Source organism: Marmota marmota, unplaced genomic scaffold (assembly GCF_001458135.2).
Source record: "Marmota marmota marmota unplaced genomic scaffold, marMar, whole genome shotgun sequence".
Classification (NCBI taxonomy): Eukaryota; Metazoa; Chordata; class Mammalia; order Rodentia; family Sciuridae; genus Marmota; species Marmota marmota.
In genome coordinates, this window is record NW_025999932.1 from 1,434,441 (window position 1) to 1,446,688 (window position 12,248).

Here is a 12,248-nt window from a genome sequence, read left to right on the forward strand (position 1 = left end):
GTGTTCCCGGGTCTAATCCCACCGACGCGCGGCTCTTTGCTAAAGGTTGTGAGGCCTTGGCCTAATAAGCATAATCTCATTACACTGCAAATAAAAGTTTCCTATTTATCTCCAGATTTCAAATGAATCTAATAAGGCTTATGATACAGTCACCCAATACCCTAATCATATTTCTGCCTATCTAAAAGCAATCAGTAATTGTGTCGCGGCAGAACGTGCTGACAATGCCTCTGACACACAGAGGAGAATTCGAGCCCAGCTGTACTAATTAAATTAAATGCTGGGCTGCTGGAATACATTTGCCGGAGCCGGGAGAGCATGGGTGCAGAATTAATAAGCATTACGGCTTAGAGCGGGAGATGGTATCATAATGGATGTGGGGTTTTGATGTTGAGAGCCCCATTCAGATTCAATGTACCATAATGCGCAGCTCTGACAGCTGCTTAGAGAGGTGCAGAGCCTTGAACAAATTGCGCAGGAACTTTCCTGCTCGGGTGTCCCTGGCCAGGACCATGACATTTGGCACTACCTTTGCAACCCTCGACCCACCCAGGCTGGCTCGGTGGCAGCTGTAGCCTCTGCACTTCCCTTTCTCAGTGTACCCACCCTCATGCTAGGCCCTCTGGCCTCCCCGTCCGGTGGCTACCCTCCTACCCTGGCTTTCAGAGCATCCCAACAGGCTGGGGATGGTCATTTTAGGATTAGACTTTTCTGATCCTAAAGGCATTTTCCTGATGCTTCTAGGAGAGCTGGGGTCCACAGGAACCAGCCACACAGGGGTCACCTGTCTCTGGATCTTTCTGGGCTGCACTGGGCCTCCGGGGTGGGTGGGGACCACCGTCCGGGGCTCAGGCCCAGGCAGCTCTGCCAGCGCAGCACAATCCCCTCTCATAAATTAGCTGTGCTATCTCTGCGGCTGCCGCGCGAAGCCTCTGTGCCGCCCGGCCAGCCAGGATTCATTATCGTGAGGATTTTGACAGGATATTAAATTCACTAATCCTGAACTAGCCGGGCTGACCCCTCACTGGAACACTGCTGATGTCTGCCGGTGAAACGCTTGCTGTCCTTTCTTCCTTCTTCTTTCCACAGCGATCCCACACACGGGTCCCTGTCCCTTCCACCCAGGCTCCCTCTGTGAGCGCAGCCACACTCCACCCTGTCTTCCTCTTCCCGTGTCCAACACCCTGGTCCCTGCAGGAACCCAGCAGGGCAGCCGCACAGGCCCTCTGCGCAGCCGTGTTCACAGGTGCACACACCCCGGGACACAGTGAGGGTGGCTGGGGGCTTGCTCGGTGGGAGTGGCAGGATGCTGGTGGCTTATCTGGGTGAGGCCTTTGGTCAGAGACACACTCACATGCCCATTCGCCCCACCTGTGTGCATTCCTGACAAACATGCATGCACAGAAACACAGGACGACCCACACATGGCTACACCCACACGCACACGCTCATGCCTACACACATGCACACGTCCACACCCCACACAGATGTAATACCCACCACATGTCACACACGACTGAACCTGCATGTGCACACTCAAACCCATGCACTTATACACACAGCAGACACCCCACACAAGGACACACACTTGCACCCCCACCTGCATACGTACGTGCACACCCACACATACACAAAACACCGATGTGGTACACACACGGACGTGTGCATGCCTCACACAGAAGTACTCCCTGCACAGGGCACATACAGCCCTGCTGTGCATTTGGTGCTGGGCACACCCGCCCAAGTCACCTGTCACTCAGCCCAGGGCACGCAGCTCCACCCGGGTCCATCTGTGCACACACGGGGCTGTGCAGAGCTGCTGCCTCTGTGTGGTTCTCAATGCCCGCAAATCAGATGTGCACTTATGTTGTGATAGCAACTGCTACTCTGTTTGTCTCTCTGTGAATAAACCCTGCTACATCAGACCCTATGAATGTTTTTAGAAAGTTCTGGTGTCACAGCAGAATTTAGCACCTTGCCCATTCATAAGCTTCCTGTGCTTCAGAAAAACAAAACGTGCCACAGATTTCCACTGACATTCTGCCAGTTTGATCTCTAAATAATTCAGCATTAAAATCTGGTCAGCTCTCATACCTCCCCGAAAAACTCCTGCAAACACAGTGCCGATTAAGTTGCTGAAAACAGCAGATCTCCGGTGATACTCACAGATAAAGCTGACCATTAAATCGCCATTTGACATCCCAGGCAGCCAGGGCTGCTGACAGCCCCCAGAGCTTGTAATCTCATTTAACCCCCTCCTGTCAGGAGCGGCCCACCCCCTCAGCATAATGCCGCAAATTAGACCCGACAGGGCCACGGGCGAAAGCGGAGCCTCTTTAGCTAAAAGTCAGGCCGCAGTGGGCAGCCCTGACCTTCAGCTGCCCGCTCACCGCTCAGGTCTCCAGGGACGCCGAGACATTTGCTTGGAGAAGGGAGGATCGGCGTCCAGAGGGGAGGTGGGGCGGAGGCCTGGCCGCAAGGCACTTGGATTTCCCTGGGGGCAAATTACAGAGAATTTTCCTTAGACAATGGAAGGGAATTTCACCTGGGCTTTTTCAAGTCTTTCTTTGGTAATAAAAGATGAACCCTGATGCTTCTGTTCAAACTGCTGAGGCTCAATATTTCTCTTTGCCTGCAGTGCCCTCTGACTCGGAAGCCAGGGGACGCCTCTGTCGGAACACAGAGCTCCCCTCCGGGCCTCCGGCGCCTGCATTTTAGATGAGGCCATCTTAGCTGGTGGCTGGAGTGTTCAAAGCCTCGAGGCTGGCATTTGCTGCAGTTCTGTTTTCATACGGAAATCAGCTGCCTCTGGGGTCCCCTCTGGGCTGGGACTGTGGTTCCCACCAGCTCCACCTGTTTTGTTCAGAGTGGGCATGAGAGGAAGGCAGAGGACGGGGGGGCCCAGCACAGACCTTAGAACATTATTGTCACAACACTGGACATGGCTTCTCCAAACCAGGCAGGGTCACCTTCTGGGAAAGCCACACTGCTTCATACCTAACCAAGCCTGCAAACACAGATTTCACAAAACAACTTCCAGGTATACTCCATCTTGGATAAATCGGCCTCGTTCTGTTTTTACAATCAGTTGTTGGTTTAAAACAGCATCTTCCCCAAATGTAAACTTTTAGTTCTTCATCCTGAATAAAAGTGCTCCGAGGCTACCCGCTGCAGAGGCACAGATGCAGGGTCTGTGGAGCATCCGTGCACCTTGAAGTTAGAAAGACCCACACAATGCCCGCTCAGAGCTCACACATGCTCTCCCTCCTTGCTCGAATTTCAAAATTAAGGGGTGATTGCACAAATCCAAAACTTCTCCAGGTAAAAGTGCCGTTTAGAAGACAGAAGAAGAGACAGAAACACAGAGAGAAACACAACTCTCCTCCTGCCCCTGGTACTGCTCCCTCTTTGGGAAGTGATTCAGGAAAAGTCAGAGGGTCTTTTTAAAAGGAGGGAGAGTCAAGATGCTCGCGGGGGGAGGGGGCTCTGGGCTCTGGGCGGCTGGCTGCTCCTCTCTGCGGCGGCGCCCACCAGCCTGTCCCCAGCTGTCCCTGTGCCCGGTGCCTCCTGTGACTCACCATTCACGCTTCCAGGGCCACACAGTGGGAAGGAACTCTCCGCACTTCCGGGAGCCTCAGCCCTCGGCGCAGTGGTCGGTACCGGCTGCAGGGCAGCTCGGGGTGCCGCTGACCCACTCAGGTCCTGAGCACCCCCTGGTATTTTCCTCCCTGACTGAAGTTAGCTGGAACTGCCAGCAGTAACCACCTCAGTGTTGATTCGACTTCCCGGGGCCGTGGTGGAGCGAGGCCTGCCGGCCTGAGCCTTTCTGCAATGGAGTGGTTTATTTAATTTGTCAGGATAATGGGAGCGGCTGAATGAGAGACAGAGAATGCAGTGTGGTATAAAAGAAACAAAGGCTAAAAGTACCACTATTTTGATTCCCTTTTTAAAATTACTTCCAAAGTGTGGTATCTATTGTGAAGAATAATGCTGAACAAAGCACAGGGTCTTGGCAATATTCACAGAGCTCATTCACCCACGGCCAGCTCTGTCTGTACATTCAGAGGTAGAATGCACTTATAAATGATGCACTGGAAGGGCTGGAGCTCCCATTGTGTTCTCAGTGTAAACAGAAAGGCAGACAGGAGCTGACTGGCATATGGGCAGCGAGGCCACCCTGGACCCAACCATTCCCCAGCTCCGAGAGGGAAGCCCAGCTCAGCACAACCCCACAGGCTGCAAGGCTCGGCCGAGGAGCCCCTCCCCACCTGCCCTGGGCAGGCCCGCTGGGACTTCCAGAAGTTTCGCCTGGGAAGCCCAGGCGGGGAGCCCACTGTGCACGCCCGGGGGGAAAGGGTGTCCAGACCCTGCTGGCCATCTCCCACCCTGAGGACGCCAGTCTCCTCACTGGGGACAGTCCCCACCAGCTTTAGTGAGCAGGTTCACGGTGTCGTTGTGCTGTGTGCAGAGCCAGGGGAGGCTTCTGCTGTCTCGGGCCAGCCCTGTGCCAGGGACCCATCATTTTGTGGTCACTGAGGCCGTGTGATGGGCTTGGCCTTCCCTGGCCAGCACGGCGTCTCTGTGGATACTTCGGGAGCCTGACAGTCACACCCTGGGCAGTGCCTCCGTGACGCTCTCTTGTTTGTCACTGAGGCATTTCCTTAGCAGACCCACTGCCTTGGTGACGAGGTGCCCTGCCAGTGTCACCGTGGACTTCTCCTTCCCTTGTGGGCCTGAGGTGAAGCACCTGTGAGTGCTGCTTTCTGCTGGCCAGTCTTAGACACTTAGGACAGCATGGAAAGACTGGTTCTGTACCTGTGATTTCTGTCCTGTGATAGGACAGAGACTTGTCCCTTACTGAATGTATTCCTAGGAAGACTCTGGACAGCTCTCCTGCGCTTGCCAGCCCTCGCACGGTGCAGTGCCTCTGAGGACCCGGCCCTTGGGAGACCCTGTTAGAAGGGACACATCTGCAGTGCAGTTGTTCTTCACTGCGTGGAATGACCGCTGGTGAGGGCAGTGTGCCCCTGGGACACCAGACACCGCAGCAGTGCTCAGGGGAGCCCGCGTGGCACCGGCAGGGGTGCGCTCTGTCCTTGTGGCCTGGCAGCCAAAGTCAGCAGGGATCGCCAGGCACCCGGCTCCTGCCCCCTGCACTCTGGGCGAGTTCACCCAGGCGCCTGTGTCTGAGCTTAACTCTCCGCTCCAACCCAGACTTCAGCCAGGCTCACGCTGGGAGAGCCAGGACGGCAGCTCAAGCTGTGTGAAGTGACGGCAGCACGCGCGTCGCCACCTCCCGCCAGAGAGAGGGGCTCCTCAGCTTGGGACCTCCTTCCTCCTGCTGCAGAGCCCTTCCACTGTACCCAGGAAATGGGGACCTCCCTTAAGTCCTACGGTCACCTGCTGCTGAGTTTGTACGGTTTAGATTTTGTCCGGGGACAGTTGCAAAACCCCCTGTTCAACTTCTTATTCCCTTGATGGGATTGGAAGTCACTCCCAGTGCCTGGATTCTAAGGTCAAGCACTTTGAACGACTTTGAGGTCAGCATGTAAACAATTCTGGAGTTTTCTACACAGAGATCTCAGTGCTGAGGTCTTAGTGAAATGCTCTAAACTTCTACTCAGGCGAATGGAAAAGCTGCACGACTCATTGGTGCATGGGGAGTCCAGTTCTGGCCATGGTGCAACTGGGGTCTCTCCTGGCTGATCCTCACCTTTGCCTTTAGTAACGGGGGTACCAGGGCCGTGAGGGCACAGCTGGGGGCCATAGTTCCATGACTCTGGACAGAAAAGAGCATGAGAATAAACCCTGCTTCCGCGGGTCAGTCGAGTGGAGCTTTGAGGAGTGGCTGCTCCCTCTGTTACTGCGTGCTTCAGCCTCCCGTGCCTGGCCTCCCTCCGGGAGTCTGGTGGCACAGAGTGAGACCCAGCTGCAGCCTGCACAGGGCCTGAGTCCCCAGAACCCACCTGAAGTTCAGACACATGGGCGTTCATACGGATCACTGCAGCACTGTCTGCGTGGCTAAATTCACAGTTTTGGTTTTATTTGGGAGACCAGAGGCTTTAGGGGCCATCAAGTTCAATGTCACCATTTAAAGGAAACTGAGCCCCAGAGACTGTAGACTGCGGGCAGGGGCCACACAACAACAGTGTCTGAAAGTCTTAAAAACCAGCTGGTCTAATATTCCCGTTTTACAGAAGGAAAGGTTGAGATGCAAAGAAGTGAGCCCTTCTTAAACACCAGTCGGTAGACAGATTGGGGTCAGAGCTCAGATCTCTTAAGTCACCCAGGCACTTTAAATTGTTTGGTATATAGTTAGTGCTCTGCATCCAGGGGTTTCTTACCGATGGACTCAACCAACCAAAGATAAAAATATTTTAAAAAAAGTCTATCTCTGCTGAACATGTAGTCTTTTTTTCTTGTCATCATCCCTGAACACTAGGGTACAACAGCTGTTTGCAGAATACTTACATCCTATCAGGCCTTGTGAGACATCTAGGGTGACAGACGGCATGTGCAGGCAGCAGGCAGACCCCACCTCCCCTTACACAGGGCTACGCACTCGTAGATCCTACTGTGTGCAGGGACCCCGGAACCACTCACCCCTGGGCGCTGAGGGACAGCGGTGCAGGGGTTTGTGAAGGGCAGCAGAGAAAGGTGACTTCCAATAAATGCCCGTGGTTGCATGTAAGAGTTTTCCATCCTATATGTGAGTTTCTCAGGCCTGAGTGACACAGAGGGCTGTCACAGAGTGGGCGAGGGCTCAGGGGCTCCCCGTGTGGGAGGATTCCCGGGCATTCCTTCCTGGTCACGGAGACACCAGTGCTCGGCAGCTCATGCCACAGCTCACCTTCCTCCCAGCCCCCTCCTGCTGGCTCCTGTGGGCTGCCAAGGGCCACTCAGGCTGCTGGGCCCACCTGCAGGCAGGGATGACAGGTCTGGCCTCTGGCGCCCTTCCTCCCCTCAGAAAGATGTTTATTTTCTAGGCCGTTGGAGACACGACAGACTGCCCTAATCCACAGACATGCAGCTGAAACTTTTTTGAGGACTGACGGGTAAGTGATAGGTGGGCCAGAGGAGATGGTATGGGTGGAGTGTGGCCTGGGGTTAGGAAACGGCCCGGCTCTTCCTCAGATGGGGGCTTGCCTCTCGCCTGCCCGCCCTCCACTCTGCTGGCCCGGCGGCTCTGTACATCCCTCACGCTATTGCCCCTCCCCTCCCCCAGTCCTGGATCAGTGTCCAGAGCTACGTGCCTGCAGTGGAGCCCGTCATGACAGTGAACTGGAAATGTGCTCCACTTCAGGAGCAAGGGGCTGTGTGCATTTCTTGATGCCAGTCTGCATGTGGAGGGCAGCAGCCAGGGCTGGCGCTGCTGTATGGACCTCTCCCCTCCCTGCACCCCAGAGCCTTTTGGGCCCCTCTCCCTGCCCAGCCCAACCAGGCAGATGTGGGGGTCACTGAAATTCACACATGCATCATACAAGAATCCAATGTTTTTGCAGTGAACGCACAAGAGGCAGAATTGAGCTTCCCTCACTCCAATTTTGAAAGTCCTTCGAGAGCTTAAATAGCTCAATTGTTTTTTGCTAGATTTCTTGAGTTTCATTTCCCACTATTGGGTCCTTGTGTGTTTAGATTTTCAAACAAGGCCCTGTGTTTCCCTAGGAAGGGCAACCAGAGGAGGAGGAGGGACGCATTGTGAGCCACCAACGGCTGCCGCACAGGACCCAGCAGCAAACCCTACCCATGAGCTCTCCAGCCCTCGATTTCTCCAGCTCTTCTTTCTCCTTTTTATTTTTTTCCTGTGCTTTAAAATTCCTTGCAGTCTTCCCTCCTGACTGCACAATATCAAAAGCGCTCTCTCCTAATCCTCTCCTGGCTGCCTCCATTAATCACTTCTTTATTTCACAACTTGGCGCCTTGCCCTCTCGCCCACCAGCGAGAGCCCCTCTTCCCTCACCCGCCCACGGAGCTGGGTGTCTCCTTTCTGCTTTGCCATCTAGCCCTCCTCATTTTATTTCGCTTTTTAAAAAAATTCTCCATTTCACTTTCATTTTTTCTCCCATCCTCCTAAAAATCAGCTCATTCTCTTGTTGGCACAGGTCATATTACGGCGGGCTGGCTCTGTCTTCGGTGCCAGCCGTGGGCTGAGACCTTCCTGGCTCACAGTGGGCACCGTGGCTGGGTGTCCCTGAGTGCCAGACCCTGTGTTTCTCTCATGGACTCCCTACGGAAGCCTCCGGAACGCCACACAGGAGGGTTGTTGCCAGCCCCACTTACGCAGGGGCAAAGCGGCTTTAGCAGCACAAGCCAGAGACTGGGCTGGGATTAGGACCAAGGCCTCCTGCTCCCGCTGCATCCCAGGGGCCACCACTCTGTGGGGCTGAGCCTGTGGACTGAAGCCTCATCCTCCCCTGGTGAGTGCACACGGGGCCACTGAGACCGTCACGCTGCCTGGCTCTGTCCTCCAGGGACTGCCAACTGCTCTGTGGCCTGGTCAGCTCCCCCTGCCTCAGTGGAGGGGCCTGAGCATCTCAGAGGGTTTGTCCCGTCAAGGGCTTGGTGGGTGCAAGCTCTTGGTCCTTGCTGAGACTGCCCATGCTCCCTGCAGGATGACTGCCCTGGGCTGGGTCAGATTCCTTCTAAGTAACCAGCTTGATCTTCAGTGGAGCAGCGATAGTTAAAATGTTTTATGAAAGGTTTCCAGATGTAAAATAACGTAAAATAATTGATGTTTTATGATTTGTGTTTTTTCTAGGGCTCTATTTTAAAACCAACTTCCCAGCTTATTATATAGTCAAGTAAGGAAATCTCTGATACCTATTTATTTAATTGGCCTTTTCTGAAATACTGATCCTCCACTTCAGCCTGTGAGTGAGTACCAAGCGTCTGCCCGCACTCCTGCCCCGACGGCGGAGTCATGAGGCAGAGAAACAGAAGCTGGGTCCTGCCGAGGTGACTGGGACCACCCAATGCAGCTGGTCCCCTGCACTCAGGAAAGAAGGGAAGGACTGAGGTAAGAGTCCTGCTTCAACCTCACTCGCAGCCTGAGCCCCGCCTTCCTGCCTGCTGCTCCCAGGCCCATGGGGCGGAGGTCAGAGGGCTTGGGGGGCTCCTCCCTGGGAGGGCTCCAGCGTGACGCAGACCCAGGCCTGCAGCCTTCAGACCCCTTCCTGCCCCCACTGCCTCCCTTGGCTTCCTTTCCACCACGGAGTTGCCTTCTGCCCCAGGGAGCCAGTGGTGTGGTGGGGCCGCAGGTCTCAGGTGTCCAAGGCTGCACATGGTCAAGGTCGCGCTGTCGAAAGCCGCACTCACAAGCTTAAGTTCCCAGTAAAACGGAGCAGGAAGCACAGACCCTCTCCCGTCCTGTCTGGCACATGCAGCCTCCTGCCATCAGCATCACCCCAGAGGGGACTGTCTGTCACAGGGACAAGTGACACTGGCATATCAGGATGACCCAGAGCCCAGCTCTGCACTGGGGTCCCACTGGTGCCATTCAGCCTGTGGGTCTGGACGAATGCCTAGTGACACACGTCCCTGTCAATGTGGCAGGCTTCCTCTGCTACACCTGCCTGTCACCTCTGCTCCACCCAGCCATCCACCAGCCATCCACCAGCCATCCACCAGCCATCCACCCAGCCATCCAACAGCCATCCAACAGCCATCCACCCAGCCATACCACCAGCCATCCACCAGCCATCCGCCCAGCCATCCACCCAGCCATCTACCAGCCATCCACCCAGTCATCCACCCAGCCATCCACCAGCCATCCACCAGCCATCCACCCAGCCATCCACCCAGCCATCCACCAGCCATCCACCAACCATCCACCCAGCCATCCAACAGCCATCCAACAGCCATCCACCCAGCCATACCACCAGCCATCCACCAGCCATCCGCCCAGCCATCCACCCAGCCATCTACCAGCCATCCACCCAGTCATCCACCCAGCCATCCACCAGCCATCCACCCAGTCATCCACCCAGCCATCCACCAGCCATCCACCCAGTCATCCACCCAGCCATCCACCAGCCATCCACCCAGTCATCCACCCAGCCATCCACCAGCCATCCACCCAGTCATCCACCCAGCCATCCACCAGCCATCCACCCAGTCATCCACCCAGCCATCCACCAGCCATCCACCCAGTCATCCACCCAGCCATCCACCAGCCATCCACCCAGTCATCCACCCAGCCATCCACCAGCCATCCACCCAGTCATCCACCCAGCCATCCACCAGCCATCCACCCAGTCATCCACCCAGCCATCCACCAGCCATCCACCCAGTCATCCACCCAGCCATCCACCAGCCATCCACCCAGTCATCCACCCAGCCATCCACCAGCCATCCACCCAGTCATCCACCCAGCCATCCACAAGCCATTCACCCAGTCATCCGTCAGCCATCCACCCAGTCATCCGTCAGCCATCCACCAGCCATCCACCAGCCATCCACCAGCCATCCACCAGCCACCCCACCAGCCCTTCAGCGGAAGCCCTGGGTTTCTTGTTGCTGCAGTTCTTCCTTCTCCCAAACCCCTCTGCTTGGACTGGGCAACTTTCTCTTAGAAATGTGCACACAAGTCCCCTGACTTCTTCTCATGGCTCACGTCCATATCTTTCCGGGGCTGAGTAATATTCCAGTGCAATCCCTTCCTGCTGAAGGGCCTCCTTGGGGCTTCCGCCTTGGGCCGTGGTGAGTAGGGCTGCCAGATTGTGTGGGGGAGCGGAGTGGATATAAGTTCTCAACTCACTTGGTAAAATACCAAGCATGTGATGCCTGGATTGAAAGGAATATAGCTTTGATAAATAGTGTGAAACAAAAGATATTACTAAGGTTCCTTTCTCTTTTAGATTTTCTTGAAGAGGTTGTGACTAGAAACCCCTGCCTGTAGCTACATTGTGTCCCTACCAACAGTGCTGGTTGGGCCACCCAGGAACCCCTTGGCAAGACGATGGTGACCCAGCCCTGGCAATCCTATCCCATCACCAGCACTACCCCTCAGAGAAGGAGAGGCCACACCTGGAGCTCCTGTGAGATTCTAGAGCTGCTGACAGGTTCCGGGCTCCAGGGAAGTCCTGGGAAGGGTTAGCTTCACGTTTTCCTCAATTGGTGTGTTGGGGGTTTAAAGAGAATTTGAATTAGATTGAAAGGAGATAGGTCTTGGTGAAGTCTGCACAGGTGAGCTTGGTGGGTGACACGGAGCCCCGAGCTGACGCCAGGCCACCCTCCGCTCCCTGCTATTCCAGGCTGTTCTCGCTAGGATGGGGACATGTGGGTGGCCGTCACACACGACCACGTCCCGGCCTTCATGGCAGAGCAGGGCAACTGAACTCTGTTGAGCTGGAACCTAGAGAAGCCACGTCACAGGTGGGCAGGGTCACTGTGGGCCCTAGGTTGAGTGGCCCTGGAGGGGGATGCCCACAGGGGTCCACAGCAGGAGCCAGCAGGACAGAGAGGCACCATCTAAGAGGATGACTTCCAATTCAGGGTCTGGAACTCCTGTGCAGGTTCCCCGCCGGGACATCAGCTGCGCCATCTCCCCTGGGCCAGAACCGCTTGGCCAGCGTTCCCTCAGGGCCCAAGGGCTCAGGAGAGTGCACCCGTTTGAGCCGCGAGGAAGGAGGGCCCGGGTAGCACCGGGGGACGGAGGCGCTCCCTGAGTGCCTGGCCCGCGGGTCCAGGGACCCTCCAGGCTCCGAGGTAGCCCAGTGGTGGGTGGGGAGTGGGGCAGCAGGGCCAGCAGTCGGTGAGCTTGCTCTGGAGCCAGTGCCACCTGTGCAGAGCTTTACTCTGCTCAATAGCTGCGTGATCACAGTGAAGCTGCCCTGCGGCCTCGGGTTCCTCCTCTGTGATCGGCCCCGAGGCTTAGGTGGCCGGCCTGGAGAAGACCCTCATGGAGAGGACCTCTGTCTGAATCAGGAAGCCTGTGTCCCCTGGGAACCACTCCACAGCTTCCTGTCCCTCCCAGAGGCCCACCAAGCCTGCTGCCCGCCTGCAGCCCACCTTCCTGGCCCAGGAGCGAGGCCTCCCACCTCCCGTGCCCCGTCACACAGCCTGGACCGCCTAAGCTTTTCAGCCACACAGGGATGCTGCCGACCACCCTAAATGCACAGAATGACCCCACCACAAAGAATCATCCTGCTGGAGACGTGGAGTGCTGAGACTGCGACGCCTGGTCATGCCAGGCAGGTGCCCTTACAGAACTCCAACCCCAGCTCACTCGAGCCTCCAGGTGGTGGATG

At 56.1% G+C, this 12,248-nt stretch overlaps 1 long non-coding RNA gene across 1 annotated transcript; it reads left to right on the forward strand.

The window, feature by feature from the left end:
• Positions 1–7,750: 7,750 nt before the first annotated feature.
• Positions 7,751–11,590, forward strand: LOC125615970. The gene is made up of 3 exons (XR_007346569.1): positions 7,751–8,417; positions 8,759–9,016; positions 10,857–11,590. It is a non-coding gene; the product is annotated as an uncharacterized LOC125615970 (long non-coding RNA).
• The last annotated feature ends 658 nt before the right edge of the window (positions 11,591–12,248 follow it).